Source organism: Centruroides vittatus, unplaced genomic scaffold (genome assembly GCF_030686945.1).
Source record: "Centruroides vittatus isolate TY-2023 unplaced genomic scaffold, ASM3068694v2 contig_726, whole genome shotgun sequence".
Taxonomy (NCBI): Eukaryota; Metazoa; Arthropoda; class Arachnida; order Scorpiones; family Buthidae; genus Centruroides; species Centruroides vittatus.
The window spans coordinates 2880860-2895963 of record NW_027122463.1 but is presented as its reverse complement, the minus strand read 5'-3'; the positions used below and the strand labels follow the sequence as shown (position 1 = coordinate 2895963).

Sequence of the window (15104 nt, the reverse complement as noted above, 5' to 3'; positions counted from 1 at the left end):
TATAATTCGTTTATTTAATAAATAAATGAATTTATTTTAAACTTACGTAAACTTAGAATGGAATTCGAGCGTTTAATTAAAATTTTCGGTTTGGATTCTAATTTTCTATGTAATTTAACTTTAATCGACGATAAATATCTTAAAATAATTAATTTTTTAATTTTTTTTTTTAAATTTAAAAATTAAATCAAATATTATAAACAGGAAATGTTTTCATGCATCATGCAATTTGAAAAAATTCTACACAAATTCTCACTGTCGTCCGTTTATATGTCTGACTGTCGTTCCTTAATCTCAAGAACTAAGTTAGATAGATGAATGTCGAGACAAGACTTAGAAACGTTTTGAGCTGTAGGCCCAGATTAACTATACAGAAACTTCCGTAATAAACAGATAGTCACGTTATTTCAATTCAAATATTTTCCCAGAACTGAGTTACATAGATGACCAGCATGATTCTGTTGTTATCAGGAAAGTATGGTGTACAGGGGAAAGTCAGTACTAATTTGAAGTGCATATGTTTGAAATTAAATAAATTAAAAATACGATTAAAATTTGCAGCCCGGCATTGTGACGATATGACTATAATTTTTTTTTTCTCGTTTGTTGTTGTTTTTACTGGAATAATGTCGTTATTTCGAATTATTAAATTCTAAGTTGAAATAAATTAATTCATAATGTAACATATTTTAAAATATTGCTCGAAATTTCACATTTCTCCGAGTAATTATCGACCAGAAAGTTTATATATTATGAAATATTTCCAATGCCATTTCCTGTTATCTAGAGCTTTTATAACTTTGATCAAACATAAATTTAATCAGTTAATGTGTTATAGATAATAAGTAATAACTTCTGTTTAATTAGTGATTAAATTTTAAAGGAATTTTTCTCGAAATTTTTATTATTATTTGAATTATCGACGCTTTAATATCAATCGATAAAGTTCGTATAATTACTCTATATGCACATAAATAATAGCAATGAATTAATAATTACTCACTCAAATCTCTTTAAATTAGCTTATTTATTTGTTTAGGAATTGTTTTTTTTAATGTAAATATATTTATTTGTAAAAATAATTAGTATAATTAGGTTAAATTGATGTAATCTAACTAAAATAATTTTTATTAATGCTAAAGTTTTTAATTTTATAATTAATAATGATTACAATAGTTTAACTAGTATATAACATATCCATATGTTCATATATATTCGTTTTTATAGTTTATATTCATGTTAATGTACACTACTTTGTACTCATAACTTAAAGTTATAATTTTTAATTTCAACACATTCCTTTTATTTATACATTTATTTTATTTGTAGTTTAAGCTTATATTTTTATGTCATTGCAATATTGACAGTAGACCTACCCTAAACTGAATCTGAATTAAAGTAAAACCTGACTAAACAGAGAAAGTTCTTCGGAAGGGAGCGATTTTTCTACGTTAAAAAAACTAAAGTGGAAGCCTGACAAACCGGAAACAGGGATTCCGGTTTACACAGGTTTTACTGTATGTGTATACTTATGTTTTTGCAGTTTAAGTTAGCATAAATGTACTCTACAGCACTTAAAAAAGACAGTTATAAATAAATAAATAAATATTTATAATATATTTTAAGTATTCTTTATGCAGAAAACATATACTTATTCTTAATTTTCTATGTTTTATACGTAAATTTTTAACAACTGCGCCAGTTGTAGTTATCATTAGTACTTAATGTTACTAAATATATTAACATTTTAATAATTATTTATCTTCAATTAATTATTTGTAACTGTTTGGGTTATTTCATGGAGTGAAAAGCAAATAATTTTGTTAGATACGAAGAGAAATTAAACAATCCATTGAACGTTTAGTCAAGTAAAGTGTAGAAATCGATCAATAAAATACAAAACAAAAATTTCAACAATTGATTGATTTATTAACGTGAGGCACCATCACATTGTAAGCTACACGTCCATAATTACGCTCATTGCCGGCTTGCATAACCCGCAACGGATTCAACCATTATGGACGAGAGATGGAGTGCTTGTCCAGATCCATAATGCCCATGATAATTATGCGGATCCGCACGTATCCGAATTCCGATTCTCATACAATAGCCTAAAGGCCGTTGCACTTTCTGTGCGACGAAATGAAGACAACAATCAGCTTCGAAAACTAGTCTCACCAATCATCTCTCTTGACCTTGACAATCGATAGCAACGATTGGTTGATCCTGTTGACGCTCGTTGTCGTCGCTATTTTTTCGCCGTGTGAACCGGTCTTAACACCTTCTGGCTAACAAAATTTAAGAAAATTTCAACTAAAAAGATATAATGTAAAAGTCGTATGACAAGCTATAGCATTCATTTATAACTCATGTGTTGAAAATTTATTAAATTAATCTTTATCTGATTTTTTAAAATAACTTTCAGGGCCGCAAGTTATTGAAAAAAATAGAAAAATATTTTTATTAACCACTTCAGAATTCACGGCGAAATATTTACTCATATATTTCTTTAAATTTTTAATAAAAATCTGATAAAAGAAACGATAAGTCAAATTTTCGTGAATAAGAACATGCTGAGTAAGTAAATGTAGTGAAAGATCACAAGATAAAATTAACAAACTTTAGCTTTTACAAGTGATATTTAATACACTTTAAGCTCTAGAAATCGATTTATCGATGGTATTTTTAATTAAGTTCATTGGATATCGTCATCAATCCATGAATAATTATAAGATAAAAATTGTTTATAAATCATATTTTAAGAAAACGATTCATAAATAATTATTTAACTACGTGGAAAAGTCAAATGGAAATTAAGTTTTCGTTGAATTTAGCGAATTAAAATTATTATTATTATTTTTTATTTTTGGTAAGAATATCAAATTGATACAATTTAGGATGTAAACAAACATAAATATTTAACATTTCAAAAATAGATATTTACGTATACGGGTACAAATTATTGATTTAGCAACTATAAATACTTTCTTGATAAATAAACATTCAGAAATTAACTCCTACTATACCTCGTACATGCCAAATGCCCATGTAAAGAATCTATGAGTTATAAGGAATAGAAATCTTCGATTCCTGTTGAGATCCGAACCCACGTCTTTCTGTAACTGATTAAATCGAAGGAACCGTCTAAGCTTAATCTGTATTGACGCGATGAGAGTTTATTCCTCGGTAGACGAAACCAACTGTAATTCTTAACTTTTTAAGAATAATTCTGTAATGAATTTTAGTTCATAAATGTGTACTTTACTTAAAAATTCTAAAATCTGTTTGGAAATATTCATAAATTACAGGTAAATTTTATGTCTAGCTCTTCCTAGGTTTACAAAAATCACCAATTCGATTCCACCTGAGATTAAGTATGTTTTCCTGATGGATCTTGTTTATTGAGTATATGTAGCTTATACACTAGGGAATTTTGTACTCTGTATGCTATTTATTTATTTAAAAAATCAGTTATTAAGTAAACATGTGCGGCATTCTCCTATTCATTAGATATATTTACTTCTATTAGTTAATAATTTCTCGTAACCTTTAAAATTCTATCATCTTAAATCACATCTCTGCTGGACACAATTAACATTCGCTTGGAGATTTTATTATGTCGTGTAGCTTAAGATTACTTTTCTAGCTCCAAGTGAAATTATTAAAAACATCGACTACCAAAAATTGCTGTAAGACATGCAACGATATATTCACAAAGTTTAATTTTCATCATCATAGCCTATAGGGTACACTTACAGTAATCATCATAATATATTTTCTTTCTGTTTTCTTGTTATAACTAAAATAAATTTTGTAACACAGTTTAATACATAAAAATAAATATTAATTTCCTATATCCGTATTAATTTTTCTTACAATTTTTGGTGATAAACTAAGAAAATTGGATAAATTTTACATCAAGATTTTATTAAATAATTTGAAAAATGGAAATCGATAAATTTATAACATTTTTTAAACGAAAATAACATATACAAATGTAAACATTATAGATTAAATGCGAAATTATTTGCGAAAATATGTATATTTACAGTAACTCGTGTGAATTTTTAATCAATGAACAATATCAAATGCATAGAAAAATAGGGCATAACTTTAATAAAAGAATAAATAAACTATTATAATTTTAGAAAAAAACATTTTAATAAAAATTATTTATAGGTTATTTTATGAGATTCTTCGAAAGATTGCTTTTTTCGTGTTATTGTTTAAATAGTATCTCATCTATCTGCAGGGTATACACACACACACACACGTATAGGCCTATATATATATTATAATAGCTACATTTCGAAAAAATTGAATTCATTTTTCTAGCAGTCTTCAGGATATTTTATTAAATAAAATCTTTTAAGGCCTGCTGGAAAAATGCATTTATCAAACGTTGAATAAAGACATAAAATATTTCATAAATCAATCAATAGTTACATGATATATATTAAAACAATTTAAGAATTAGGCAAATGATGATGATGATGATGATGATGTTCGATACAATTCAATGGGGAATTAATTATCTGATAAGTAGTAAGATCTTTCAAACTCACGTCACTAATTACTTGTACTTTATTATAGACGTTTTATCAATACAAATGCATTTTATTTGTAAAAATGTGTAAAAATTTAAAAATAATTTTAATTATTTAATAAATTGTCTTAAATTATTTTTGCTGACTTTCAGAATAAACTATTTCTATCCTGAACTGTCTTTTTAAAACAGTATTATATATGAATAAGTAGTTTCTGGATGTTAATTAAAATATCAGAAAAATATAAAATCTCGTAGAAATTTTTAATCTCAATGTTAATGGCTTAAAAATGTTGACATAAATTACAAGAAAATTCTTCGTAGATAACAACTAATCATACATCTTAAAGATTGATTTAAAATACTGATCTTATCGTTTAATAATAGGAAATGGTAAAAAGTGTTGAGAACTCTTATATAGAAAGTTTGACATTTTTCCGATCATTTTGAACGTGTTCTTTAGGAAATTAGAAGTATAAATATAAATTTATAAGGATATTTCAATAGAACATTCCAAGCTAAAATTCTCTTGATATATTATAAAATAATAATAAAATCTTTTCATTATTTCTAACCATAAGAAATAAATTTTATAATTGTTACAGAATATAATTAATTAAATTTTACTATATCTTTGAATAAACGTATAACTGTTTATCATTATTTTTTTTTATTACTTAAAAAAGTAAAATTTTGATAATTTTATCAAATAATATTCTTTATCCAAGTGTAAACTTTCTAAAAATTTATCCAAAAATCACACAATAATTATATAATTGTATAAAGAATAAGTGATTTCGAAAACTGTGTTATTGAGCTGTAATTTGAAAAAACTGTACACCTATAAATTCACACCGTTGTCCGTGTTTGTCTGTCCTTCCTTAATCTCAAGAACTGAGTTAGATAGATGAAAGTCGAGACTAGATATGAAAGATTAACGGTAGCTGGACCCAATTAACTACGTAGGAATTTCCAGTATAGAACGGAAGTCACGTGATTTAATTCCAAAATTTTTCTTCGAACGGAATTGCGTAGATGACCAGCATGATTGTGTTGTTATCAGGAAAAGTATGATGTACAGAGACAATACATTACTAATTTGAGATCGAGAGCATATATTTTAAACGAAATAGATTAAAAATTGCAGCCTGACATCGTGACAATAATTTTTGCTCGTTCAATATGTTTTAATTTAATAACTTGAATAATTTGAGTGTGTTAAAATATATTTTTGAACTATAAAAATTCTTTACTTTCAGTGCAAAAAGTTATTTAAAAAATGACTCTAATCATTGTATATACAAGCACTCCCGACATCTTTGATATCTGAATGAAGGTTTGGAATATAAATTACTTTGTGATTGCTAATTATTAATCCATATCTGTGTGATAAATTGAGGTTAATTATCATAATTATATAATGACAAATAAGTTTTAAAGAGTTTATTGGCATTGTTTGAAGTCAGCATTATCGATAAACAAACTTTTATCTGCCAGACTGTCAATTGCTATTTCGTAAATATCATACTGCTGTACTAATTACTGCATATTTTACTTCACAACTAACAATTTTTCATTCGATATATCGACAAATAAAGAATATTTTCTTATTTTCTTAAGGTTTCAATTATAAATCATAATACGCTTTTTCAATTCTTGACTTTACTAGATTAACTCTTTCATTAAAATGTCTTATTTACAGTTTTAACATAATTTTTCAGTCTTTCTCTCCTGATTTAGTCTCGTTAATTTTTTTTAGTTTAATAAAAAAAATAATAATCCAAAAGACTAACGAACACTTACAGATAATAAAAGTAGAAATTAAACGATAAGAAGAAAACAATTGCAGCAAAGAGAAGAATTCATGCGTGGCATTAAACGAAAATTATCTTGCAATTTTGTAAAAAGAAAAGAAAATTTACACGGAAAGTGTCTACATAAAAATCCAATATTGCAATTCCAACATAACATGTAATAAAAATCTAATTTTATAATTGTATTATTTTTATTTTAAGGAAAACCGAGCAAATGATAATACACTTGATTCTAACCATTGACATCTTGAATTCTTTATATTATAATAACTTTCCAGATAAATAAATAAATATTAATTTTAAAAAATTAATATCTATTTATCAAAATATTGATATTTTATATAAGAACAAATTAATAATTTTTATTTAAATTAATATTTTTAAAATGACGTTTACTTCAGTTGTTTTAATTGTCTGTGTAAGATATTCCTGCTGCTGTTATGGTTATATTAAATTATTTTAATTAACCGAAGAATCATTTCTCGTGATTTAATGGATTAAGAGAAACTTATTTCTTTACTTAAAGTGATATAAAGTTTCCAAAGTCTTTGTGATAAATTAATTTATTTAATAATAACGATTAAAATTTCAATTAATATATTTTAATTGAATAAATAGAATTGTATGCGCTTCATAAATACAGTCGAGTATTTAGTTTGAAATAAATTTAATTTTTAATAATTATTTTTAATCTTTATCTATTGATAATTTTAAATAATTGACAATGTGTATCATTATTATTGTTATTATAAATACGTTGGAAAATTACCATAAAAATTATATATGTATACGATAAATTACATGTCAGTGATATCTTCACAGAAGCTAAATAAATTACGAATTAAATTCCAAAAATCTAAAGCAAACAGAAAGTTCTTCAATAAAAAGGCCTTCAATATATAAGCCTCAGTATATTAAATAATAAATGAGCATTAAAAATTTACTCTTGTTAAATTTTATTTTTTAATTAATAAATAAAAAATAGACAGTATATTGAGAGTATATTAAATGTGTGCGACTTGAATCAAATTATCTTCATGTATTTTATTTTGGATTAGGCATTTAGTGTGTCAAAGTAGCATGATTTAGCATGAAGATGCACACGAGACTGAAAAACAATAAAACAAGAGTCTGAAACAGTTGTACGAGCATTCTTGAAACCATGGTTAAATCATTTCACCTGTTCTCCTCAATAAATGTGTTGGGGTTGTATGTGTCTTTATCGAAAGAACTGTTTCCATTGATATAAACGGAATCTTCGCCTCATAGAAAAGAATAAAATCAGCGGTTTTCGATTCAGATTTTTGTCGATTTGTTCTTCTTACAATCGTTTAGAGAGAAGAGAGAATTCAATACTATCCTGCTGACACGGCTGAAAGAGAGACAGAGGGGGGTGGTATAAGGACAGATGTTACCATTAAGCTTTCTATATGTTTCGTCAAGAATATATCACGATAATGAAACAGATATGCTTAATTCGCATTTATTTATTTACAAAAGATGTAGATCATGATACAGAACAATATCATGATCTTCATCTAGTTAATTTCTCTTTCGTGAGAAAATATCTCTGGGTCAAAATAATCGAACTTAATGGACACTTGACCTCATTTTTCTACTGGACAATTTTCAACTTTCACTTCACAGCAAACTTTCATACTGTAAAATTTTTCACAATTTCGATAATTATTATTTAATAAAAATTATTTACTTCGAATATTAAAATTTAATATTATATAATTTCTAACGTTATAATATATTTTTATTTCATGAAATCAAAATCGAAAGTGATTCTGGAAGTTAAATTCTGAGAGGAAATGTTGAGAATTATAGCTACATAAAACGATTAGGCAGACAGACAGTCAATTGAAGATTGCATTAGAGAACTCCCGTTGATCTTAAATTATATCATAATTAAATCAAAAATATCTTCATTCTGGTACAGAATATAATCGTTATCACAGATAATTTAGAATTGCAGATACTTTACAAGTTTTACTTTAGAATATAATCTAAAAAATGGATTTATAGTTAAACTTTTTTAATGTTTCTTACTCGATTATTTAATAATAGCATTTGAAATTTAAGTTATGTTTATAAATCAAAGTTTATATTTTAATTTTTATATTTTGAGTGTTTATTTATTATAAACATGAAGTTTCTTCAAACTGTACCGAACCAAAGCTTATAGGAAATTATATATGTAAAGATAATTTTATTATAAACCAATGGAAAAAATCCAGTAACGAGTTGCATAACTTTCCCGGCAAAAAAGTAAAAATTGTATGTATCGTCGTCTGTGATGAGATTTTATTTAAGAACTTTTTATATTATTAATTACTATAAAATGGCAAAAAGCTTTATTTTTAGAGTAGAAATGAGTTTTTTTAAAAAAGTTGAAAATACTAATAACGAGTAAAGACTTCATCGACTCCACAGAAGATATGACGTATGAACCCCTCTATCTTCCCACCTTCTCTACCTTTAGCTATCAAAATTTAACAGGGTCAATGCTCCTAACACACAAATCTCTGCGTAAAATGTTATAAATTTTCGACAAAAGGCACAGGAGTTATTAACCTTTAAAGTAGGTAAAGAAAACCGTGCCTGACACACACATACTAACAGTCCTACATAGAGAAAAACCTACGAATTTTTTTTTATTTTTGATTTTCTCGACATTTCGAGGTTCCTCCACTCCAAAAATATAAAAATCTTGGGGTCATTTCTTGATCGATTGCCAAAATTTCCCCTCTGTCTATTAACAGTGGTGAAAGTAGAAATGGTAATTAATCAGTTACAAATATTCTTAATTAATTAAATTTAATTAAAATTGTTTAGTATAAAAATAGAAAACTTCATGATAAATTTCAAATTAAAAAAAAAAATCGAAAATAATTTTACATCGTAACGAATTTTTTTCATTAAATTCGTGAAAGAAATCCATTGTAAGTTGCAAAAGTTTTCGATTAAATAGCAAAAATGAATGAGTACTTTTGAAAAAGTTAATGGATTGATCTAAGTTTCGACTATTTAAATAAAAAATTAGCATAAGTCAATTGAATACATCAAAGTAGACGACTAAAATAAAATCGATAATCTTTTTAGAATGTAATTTATAAGAATATTGGAATGAGCTTTCCAGTTAAATATGGACATAAACTCCATTGAGATTTTACAGAATATTTTAGAATTATTATAAAATATTGTAATGACTCCAATATTTTTACTTATCGCCACACGTTTTTAAAATAATTTGAATAATATTAGAAAAGAGAAGAGTTTGTTTATCTTGACGTAAGCAGGCAATTAATTAAATATTTCAAAAATTAATATATTTAATAATTCACTGACGTAAATTGTTTATTATTTAAGCTTAGGTTGAATGTCAGAATAGGAAATTTGAATTTTTTAGAAGATCTGTATTCAATAAGCATCAATAAATATTCTCTTCATACATTTTGGAAATGTTAAGAAGACATAACCCGTGCCATTTAAAAATATTTTAAACCATTATTGATTTTTTTATTTTGGAAAAAATAAAGTAATTAAATTTTAAAATTATATACATTTTTATATTGAATTTGCATATTATTCGACAAGGGGAGTATGATATTTTATTATTCAAATAGGCTAATTAATTTATGTGTGCTTATACAATTAACACCAATAAATAAATAAATATATATATGGTATATTTCAGATAAAAATTTTGTAAACTTTTGAATAGAAAATACGTTTAATACTACAATCTTTATCGTAATTCCTGTTTCTTGACTATTTACAAGTGCATAATTAACTAAGAAGTTACTTCTAAGCGCATTACTTCTAAGTGTTTCGTTGATTATAATAATAATTGATAGCTGAATGAGAATTACTTTTCGGTTATTAAGTTATAATTTACTAAATATGTCTGTCGTAAATATTAACAAGTTTTCTTAAGTATTTATTTAATATTTACATCATCATTAGGCTCTAATATTACCCTTAACAATGTATTAAGATTTGTATATTTTAAATTATGAGTTACATTTTATCAGCTCCTAGACGATAATTAATAACTTATATAATGAACAATTAATTACCGTATATATCCAGCTTAAAATAGTTATCATCTAAATAATGAGTAATTATGAAATTTTGGATTATTCTAAGTCCATAACTATTAAATTTTATGCTTAAATTTAATGTTTGTAGAAGATATAAATGCTGTTAAATTATTTTTTTTTCGTATTTAATTTAATGTTCTACTTAAAATAAAATCTTTAAATAATTCTACAAACTTTAAGCATGTAATTATATAACATTAGGTTACTTGTATATTGATTTTTATCGTTTAAAACTTGAATATAAAAATGAATATTTTATTATAATTAGTTTCTAAATTGTAATGGCCAAGTTTCTGAATGATTTTAACTTATCACGAAGAAATTTTAAATCGATTCCAATTAATTTTTTTTCTTAGTTCTTTAGTGATTACTTTAAGACTTCGCACACGAATTAATAGACCACCCTAAAATATAATTTCTTATAAATTATATATATATATATATATATATCGCAGGCTAGTTGAAAAGTCAGTTAACTCCAAATATACCCAGTTTTGTGTATTCTTGTTTCTTCATAAACTAAATTTCAGGATAATATGCTTTTTTCCTTTTTACAAAATTTGTAAAACCATGAGAAACAATGATAAATACTTAAGTATTTGAATAAGACATTGATTTAATTTTTAAAATAGTTAACTGTTAATAATCTTCTAAATGCTCTATGAACTTTTTAGTTAACCGGCTTCTTGATCGCCTTTATACTTATTTAAACTACTTTAAAAATTTATATATATATATGTATATATATATACTTTATATAATGTATGAATACAATTAGAATTAATTTTGCTAAAGAAATTAACAATATTAACAATTAATATATAACATTTTATATTTGTGTGTGTGTTTTTTTATTTGGTAATAACTTAAAAATTGCTAGAAAAAAAAATTTTATAATTTATTTCCTATTTATTATACAGAAATTGTTGAGAATGTTCGAAATGGGCAGAAACCATCATTAAGACCGCTTTTAGATGAAGACATTTGCGACGATGAATTGGTGCAGATGATTAAGAAGTGTTGGTCTGATGATCCGGCCGAAAGACCCGATTTTCAAGTCTTAAAATCGGTTATTAGGAAACTTAACAAGTAAGTCACGGTTTAATTTAAATTTATTAGCATTACTTATATCATTTTATAATATTTAATTTAATCATTATCGTAAATTAAGATCGAACTCGCATGATGTGTTCAATATATATACATCTTCCCCATTATATCTCTATTTCAATTATCTCGTTTGCAATTTGGAAATATCAAATACTTTGTATGATAAATTAAACCGCAAGCTAATTATATTCAATTCATATTTGATGTACCAGATTGCTTCAATATTCTAATTATAATTTAAAATAAAATATAGCCTAATGTTATATAACTTTAATAATATAAACAATATATTATACATCTATCATTGTTCTTCATGTTTCGTTTTATTTTCCTGGTAAGAAAATAAAGATATAAATTTCTTCGTTTCACTCAGTCAGATGGTTGACTTTTAAGGTACAATCCTACAGTTGTAGGAAGCCGGGTTCGAATACCATCCGTATGACCGGATCTAAATAATCCACCATGAGTAGAGCGGTTCGAGATCAGGCCAACCTGTAGTGGGCATGATTGTAGCTGGCTACAATTATGCTCACTACAGGTTACCAACGAATTAAGATGTATAATTAAGCACCAGCACATTGTGGACTTAATTGTTAGGCATAATTAAGCACTAGCACATTGTGGACTTAAATGTTATGCCAGCTACAATTATGCCAAAAATGTGTTGGTGACTTCATTAATCAGAAAAGAACAATGCGTTAATTATTGTTTATTTTTGATATTAAACGTTTTCAAGGATTCTCAATCTTTATTGCTTATTGACCCTTCCAGCGCTAGAATTGGATACGCGGACCCCTTACTATACTAACACAAAAGAAGAATAAATTAGAAATAGGATGAGAAAAACTCAAATAAAACAGGAATTATTTTCTTATAAAACATAAATCAAAGACAAAATTGCGTGTTTTACTTAAGTAAAATTAAAAGATATAAATTATCAATTGTTACTTTTAAAAATATTGTTTTAAATAAAATTTAAAAAAAATCAATAAATAGCCAAAATAAACAGATCCCAAACGACTCCTAGCAATTTATCGATCCTACAGATAAAGAAACGGACCCTTGGGGTCAACAGCGACTAAGTTGGAAAATAACAATACAAATAGTTAGATTCCATAGAATGAAAATACTGCATTGAAATGAAGACAAAACTCCTTTCTTTCAACTGACTTTATGCATTGGCCTAATTCTATTCACATTTTCTGAATTAGTGCAACTGAAGAGAGAAGAGAAATAATATAAGGAAATAAATTAAAGCTGCACTTTTTTACTTATAATACAAATTTCTTTATATGATTTAATCTGATTTAGGTAACATTTACAATAACTACACTTGGCTTACTTTGTACAGTATTTATTTATTTATTTTTTTGTTATATAAAATTTAGAATGATTTAATTTATAATATTTTATTCTTTAGGATTTTCTTAATACAGAAGGCTTCCTTATTCAAAAAATTTGTTCACATCTTTCACTTTTTTCTGTTTACTACGTTCTCTTCACTCAGACCTGTCTTTTCCATGTTCTCCTTGACCTTTACCATCTATTTTTTCTTTGTCTGTCTCTTTCCCTGCCTGTAATTTATAGTTCATAATCATTCCAGTATTTTTTCTTCTGTCATCCTTTGTACACGGCCATACCTTTTTAAGTTCACAAATAACCTGACAGCCTCATCTTTGAAAGCATAACATCTGGTAAAATCATCCAAGGCTAAGTTCAAAGGGAAGTGGCTAAGCTAAAGTAAGTTTTTTGGTTTCCAGCCAGGCCCACTCCTTGATTAACTTTTAAAAGAATTTCCTGCTACTAGACAGGTAATAAGATAAACCGGAAGAAATGGTACTGGAAAAGGAATAGGAGGTTGAATTTTGAATATTGGAATATACAAGAACTTTCTTAACCCACAACTAAATGACAAATTTTCAAAACTTTACCGGCTATTTTTACATTTTGACTCCAAATTCAAAAGTTAGTGCACTAGTTGCCTTTTCGTAGATGGGTGAACAACTAAACAACCTTTAGTGCTCGAAAGAGGCGATTTGGCACAAAATGACCCCCCAAAATTTTAAAATTTTTGGACTCGTAACCTTGAAATATCGTGAAATGCAAAAAAGATTGAGGTTTTTTTTTTATATGTATGTATATGTTAGTGTGTGTATGGGGGACACGATTTTGTTCATACTCTTCGAAGCTTAATAATTCCTGTGCATTTTCTCAAAATTTTCTGAAATTTTTCAGGAAAGTTTGTTTATTAGGGGGTTTGATGATTTTAAATTTTGGTGATTAAAAGTCGACGAGGTGGGAAGATAAAGAGGGTCGTGTGTATCTCCAGTAGGATCGAACTTAATAACGACTTTACTCGTTATTTGCATTTACAATTTTTATAAAACTCATCTCTACCCCCAAAATTAAGCTTTTCGCCGTTTTATATTAATTAAAAATATAAAAAGATTTAAATAATAAAATATCATAATAGATTGCGCCACACATGCAATTTTAAATGTTGCCGGGAAAGTTAAGCAACTCATTGCTGGATTTTTTATATTTAGAAAAGCAAAAGCTTTGTTTCCTGAAAACAAAGCATGTAATTTTTTAGTAAAAAAGTGGGCAGTACTGTTTATATTTAAATAAGTATATTCCATTTTTTTAACTATGTTACTTAATTAAAATTGAGGTCTTGGCATTACGGGTTAAGAAACAAATTGCCAAAATGTCCAGCATGGTGCTATAATATGATACGTGTCTAACTACTTTTATCGAATTTACCAGTAAAAAAGGATCAAATTACTGGTATTCTTTACCGACGCATTTTTTTATCTGATTACCGGTAAATCAGTTAACCGTTTACAGGTACTGCAAATCCTCGTTATAACGCATTATTCGATGTATTGATTTATGTGTTGTGAGCATTTTAATACACAAAATATATTTATATATTTGAGAAAATGTTTTATTTAATAATAATAATAATAATAATAATAATAATTGTTCAGTTTGTGAGAATAATCGTGTTTGGATGTTTAAAAGAGTAATAATAAAGTCTATAAAATTTGGGGATTTTCTTCACGGGATTTTTCATAAATAAATGTTTTATATTATATATATATTAACAAATAAGTAAATTAAATATAAATTCAGAGCTAGATAAACATTTGTTGAGGGCCTTAAGCTATAACCCATAAGAGCTCTCTCCACCAAATAGTAATAAATTTACACCCTCAAGCTATAGGTTTGTATAGCCCTATATAAAATAAGATTAACTTTAAGGAATGAAGTAGTTTTATTGGGAATTTACAGTTATAACTATAGAAAATTTCATATTGTGTGCTCGAAAATGTCTTTCATTATCAATAAATGAAATCTAACCGTATATAATTTTAATGCTGCTTTAATACTAAATATGTTTTTCAGAATATTATACAGATTACTCGAGTATCGAATAAAGAATATGATTATAATATAATAATTCGCGAAAAATGTGTAATTTTCTAAACTTATCAAGTGATCTGTTCAGCAGTAAAAAGAAAA

At 26.1% G+C, this 15104-nt stretch overlaps 1 pseudogene; it reads left to right on the top strand.

Annotated features, from left to right (window-relative positions):
* The window catches only part of LOC136980839 (atrial natriuretic peptide receptor 1-like), a 311833-nt pseudogene that overhangs the window by 230647 nt on the left and 66082 nt on the right, over window positions 1-15104 (top strand).